Below are 5,915 nucleotides of genomic sequence, written 5' to 3'. Positions count from 1 at the left end.
ATCAATTTCGCTAGTTAAGTTTTTTTTTTGGTAAATATTTTTGTTCACACAATTTTACATAAGCTTTCACTATTCTTTCACCTGCCTTAACATTCCCACACAACAATCCAAAGTTCTCGCAGGCTACGACTTTCCGAAAAAAACAGATACTAATTGTCCGTGAATTCGGCTTTTCGTTTCCCTACAAAAGCTGTCATCCCTTCCTTTCGATGGTCCTGCGAAATGAAAGAAAAAGAGAAAATTTTCCTCAGGGAAAGTTTCATCACAAGTCTTTACAAGTTCACTATACTATTATTCATCACCATGGTAACAATTGAATAGACGGGGTAAGTTTCTAGAGAAACTGTGGTGCTGCGGCGGGTGGGGTATCACAAATATCATTTTTATCAAAAGCGTTGATAATGCAAAGTGGCCAACATAGAGAGTTTCTAAAGCTGACGTTCCTAGCCTTAGCCGTTCGTCAGAGCGAATAGAGGAATTGTGGGTGGTGTGTAGTTTACATGCAGAAAGATGGAGCTGCGCTTTTGGTGAGAACATAGGAACATTTTCATGTTTTAAATTGAACTTACTTCGGTTGCGCAGAAGACGTGAAGAGTTCAGTGGATTGCTCTAAATCAGAGAGAGTAGGTGATATGTTTTCGGGAAATGGTTGAGTGGCTTTACCACTTTGTGTTGCAAATTCCGTCTTCTTTCAAGTGTAAACGCCGATCAATATTAACTTACTGTTGAAAATGTTGAGTGAAACATTCTTTTCTCAAAATGCAGTCCTTCTCGTAGCCTAATAAATAAAAGAGGAAAAAAAGGATTTCAGACGCCTGAACAAAAAGACATTTGGTAAATTCAACGGTCTAAGGAACTCTCACAATAGTCTCGCAATAGAACAGTCAAATAGAAAAGATAATTGTTTTGAGATTAACTACTAAACCAACGAGAAACGACTAGCGATGGACAAGATTAACGCCGATTGCAGTAGACATAAAATCCTTCGATTAATCGAAGTATAACTCATAGCAAGAAACAGCCAATGGGACGGTTACAACTGCCAGGGTAATACCTGTGTTGACAGCTTCTTTGGCGATCTGTACAGCGATCTTCGACAAGGATGATGTTTTAGAAGCTGTCTTGATAGCTTCATTTACGAGCTCTTCTGCGGGGAAGACTTTACTAACCAGGCCTTATAAGAAATAGGAAAACTGTCTAATTCTGTAATTTGAATTTGAATCTGGGTAAAGAAACATCTCAAGAATGAGTGTGCACCAGTTTTATCACAGGAGGGCATGCCCCAAGTTCACAGTTTAGTCCTTTAACCTAGCTGAACAATTTGAAGTAACGCGGCCTCAACTACGACTTTTTTAAAAAAGTATATAGAGCAAATCTACTCGAATCAACACGAAGAGAAAGGTTGGTGTAAATAACTTTTTCCGAGAGCTTTTACGTAAACTCTGAAAAACATCTTCGGAAGTGAACGGTTCCTTCGCGGAAATACTAACAAACAGAAGGGAAAAATCTACGCCTTTAATTCAAATTTTGCAGGCTTACACAAGTTTTTAGCATAAAACAGTGTGTCTCCGTTGCAGTCCTTGATGATGTGGAAGTACTGTATGCATTTCTCAATAATTTGTGTGAGAATTTCCTAGTGCCACCGGGAAGACTTGCGATGCTAAGTACCTTCCTCCTTGACCCTTTAACCCCCAAGATCTGATTGTTAATTCACCCCTCTAGCTGCTACACATTTCCTTTTTAATTAGTTATGAGAATTTGATGTTGGATCAATAACAACTTTGAACTGATAAGTTAAATATTCTCATTATCCGTTTGCTGGATGATGTATATTTATTACAGGGAGAAGTTGCATGTTGATCAGTTTTGTAAGGTAAAGAGGTAATGATGAACAACCGGTCAAAAATAGGAGATTAGTTAAAAGGAACATGGACCTGATTTTTGTGCATCCTCTGCTGAAATAGGATCTCCTGTTAGTATCATTTCCATAGCCAGGGACTTCCCAACAGCTCTTGGAAGTCGCTGTGTACCACCGGCACCTAAAAAAATGAAAGCGCTCTGTGAGCAAACTCGTGAATTGACACATGATTTTTTGGATTATGTTTAATGTTATCTGGTTTAGGGAATTTTGAGGTTGATTGTCATATCTAGAGTACGAGCGGTAGTTCAGTGTTCGCTAATGTAGCAAAGAAACAAAGTAACGTTGGGATAAGAAGGCATTACAATTGAAATGATCATGCTATTACATTTGACAAGGGTGAATGATGTAATGTGTTTTAAACGTATATCATTTTTGTTTCCGGTTCAAAAGAAAAGGTTGGAAGTAAATGTGGGTGAAAAGTGAAATTTACTGTCTATCATTGTAAATATTAGAAAATCAAGGCAATACTGTCTTAATGAAAAAATTAACGATTCCCTCTTTATCAAATGAGACAAACGGGAACGAATTTTGAGTGATGTAACTAAGCCAAGGCTGCCACCGTCATTTTGGATCTCCGCCTGGGTAGATTTTAGTCACGTGCTAGGAAATGTATAATCAACAAAAAGATAGAATTTAATTTCAGGCCTATTTATCAATTTTGTGGTGTATAACTTTCGCATTTTAGTACGTAATATGTATTTTGAATCTTCAAATTGTCTTGAAGCTTAAAGAAAATTGTCCTTTAAAAATTCACTGAAAATCGGTAGCTAAAATTGTTTGTTTAGGTGTTATTTGATTTTCGTGTTAACTTGTAACTTCGTCAGTCGCCGGCATCTTTTGTTGCTTCACACAGGAAAAACACAGGATACGAAACTTAATGATCGATTTTGTCCTCAATCTCACGCCGTAACAGAAAAAGCTTTTGAACATCTGTAAACTCCGAGCGCTTCGCAGTAAGTGATATTTTCAATGAATCTTCGGATTGTTTTCAAGTTCAAGGATTGTAAATTACAATTTTATGAAAAACGAAGATTGCTCAGTTATTTCAGTGTGAATCCTTGCATGCCTGCCAGTCGCTGGCGCCGCTTGTTGAAACTAAAACGAAAAAAAGAAACTCTTTTAAAATTATTATTGGCTTCTTTTTCACCCCACCACTATTCTGAGCAACAAAGGTCGCCATTTCGTTTGTTTATTGCTCGCCAAAAACTATCAAATGCACTCAAAAGCCTAAAATCGAAAAAAAGTTTACAGGAATCGACCAATCGAGCGAGCGAGCTTACAATGAGAATGCTAATTGTGCGAGCGAGGTGTGCGGACGAATATCTGATCGCTCCGCGTTAATGCAATTTTTTTCCCCTAACTATGCCTGATACGAATGTTAACTCGCTTAAAAAAGAAAATGAAAGCCTCAAATCAGAAATTACTGCTCTAAAGAAAAATTTTGAAGATTTTCAGAATTCCCTCAAACTTAGCGTCAACGATGCTAATGTCTCCAACAATGGCGGCGATGGGAGTCGACCGGCGATATCACAGGACGAGACTTTGAACACCCTCCAATTTTATGGCAAGTCTTACGATGACCTTCGCCAGGAAGCGGACAAAAGTTTACAACAGCTCTGGGCGCGCCTGAATGTCCTGTCTAAACGAGTGGAAGAGATTGGGAAATCCATAGAGTTGATTCAGCGCTACAGCTATCAATACAACGTAAAGATCGTCGGCCTCCCTGAAATAAAGGCAAGTGAGTCAGCCTCCGACACAACTACACTATGTCTTAGCCTCTTTCAAGCTGCAGGAGTTGAAATTTATATTCAAGATACCGATATTGTCCATCGTATTCCCACCAGAAACGCCACTTCCAGCCTGAGACTAGTTGTGTGCAAGTTCGCAAGAAGGATTGCTAAAGAGAAGGTCATGAACGTACGGAAAGATGCATGCAAGGTTACAGCTTCTTCAATTGGTTTACATGCCGATTGCACACAAGAGAACGTGAAGCTTTTTGATCATCTAACTCCGCAGGTTCAACAACTCCTGGCGGATACGAAAAAATTTCAAACTCGTAATGGCTTCAGGTTTTGTTAGTGTAAGAACTTCACCATCTATCGACGGCAAACCGAAGACTCCCGCCCTATCCAGTTCAAAACCCTTGACGAACTTGAAAGGTTTGCTCGGCAAGAGAGCTTACCTTTAAGCTAAGTACTCTGAATTTGTAACTTAGTCTGTAATTTAATTTGCTTCTTCTATGTTGGCTGACAACACACCCTTCAATCTTTCCTCCCTTTTAAGCACTTGGATGATAGTTCCTTTAATTTAGCAGTTTATGAATTTCTCATGGTCCCTTGAGTTACGATGCCGACCGTCTTGAAACATTATTATTTAATCCTGTTGAAAAGCCCGAATCATTTAATCCACTTTCTAGTCATCTTCTAACCTGCCCAATAGTGGCTACATGGTTGAGGAAGATCTGAACAATCGAGTAACTTCTTTTGGCGACAAAACAAACTTTTCTATTATACATTTCAACACTCAAAGCTTAATAAGAAATTTCGATCAACTTAATTTATTGCTAAGAAATCTTAATATGCCGTTCTCTGTGATTGGTGTGTCAGAAACTTGGCTAACTAATTGCACTGCAGAGCACGTAAATATCAGGGGATATAATTTTGTCTCCAACCATCGTAAATCGAAAACAGGCGGCGGAGTTGGAATTTATTTACAAAACGGCCTTGAATACAAACTTCTCGAAGAATGCAAATTTTCAGATCCAGATGTAATTGAGTCACTTTTCTTGGAAATTATTGTTCCCCACGGAAAAAAATTTATTGTTGGTTGCGTCTACAGACCAGCAAATCAAAACGCTGCTATGTTTATTGACAAATTCAACAATATTCTCTCACTAATTTCTAAAGGCAATAAACACTGTTATGTGATGGGAGACTTTAACCTAGACCTTCTCCAATACAATCATCATGTTCCAACGCAGGAATTTATTGACAGCTTATTTTCCACGCCTTTCTTCCTCTCATCTCCAATCCAACACGCCTCACCTCATAGTCTGCGACGCTAATTGACAACATATTCACCAACAACCTTGCCCCTAGTGTTTTTAGCGGCATTATTCTAAGTGATTTATCTGACCACTTACCTGTTTTTGCATATTTTGACGACGCAACTCTAACGCGCAGCACAGAAAGAAGAATTGTGATGCGCACATTCAATGACGATAATTTGCATAAATTCAACGAGAACCTTTCAAACGCAAAATGGTCCTTATTTCGCCACATGGAAGATCCCAATGAAGCCTATAATGATTTTATTGAAGGGTACTCCAGATCTATAACACCTGTTTCCCTTTAAAGGTTCTCAAAGGTAAGCAGGTAAACAAGTTCTTTTCTCCATGGCTTAGCCATGGACTTCTGAAATCCGTTAACAAGAAGAACAGACTCTACAAAAAGTTCGTCACATCATCTTCCACATCTTCTGAGACCAAGTATAAAGCCTACAAAAACAAACTCACCCATCTTATTCGCATTGCCAAACGTAAATACTGCGACTCCAAATTTTAGAATGCCAGAAATGACCTCAAAACAACTTGGAAATTGTTAAATGAAGTTATCAACAAGCGTAAAAGTAAGTAAGCTCTTCCCACATCATTCAAATCTGAAGGCAGAACATTAACGGATCCAATGGAGATCGCTGACAGATTCTGTAAATACTTTGGTCCCAACCTAGCTAAATCTATACCCAAGGTGAATCCTTCTTTTCGTTCTTATCTTGGTGATATTATCCGTCCCTCCATAAACTTAAAGCCCGCCACAAAAAGTGAACTGGAAAGCATTTGTGACATGTTCGCTTCAAAGAAGGCTCCTGGCTATGACAGTATCCCAATGCATGTCATTAAATATTCATTTCACCTTATTTCTGCTCCATTGGCAGATATTATCATCTATCTCTGCTAAAAGACATTTTCCCGGACAAACTTAAAATCGCTAAAATT

This window comes from Pocillopora verrucosa, chromosome 8, assembly GCF_036669915.1.
Source record: "Pocillopora verrucosa isolate sample1 chromosome 8, ASM3666991v2, whole genome shotgun sequence".
In the NCBI taxonomy this organism is placed as follows: domain Eukaryota; kingdom Metazoa; phylum Cnidaria; class Anthozoa; order Scleractinia; family Pocilloporidae; genus Pocillopora; species Pocillopora verrucosa.
Note: the sequence above shows the minus strand (reverse complement) of the source record.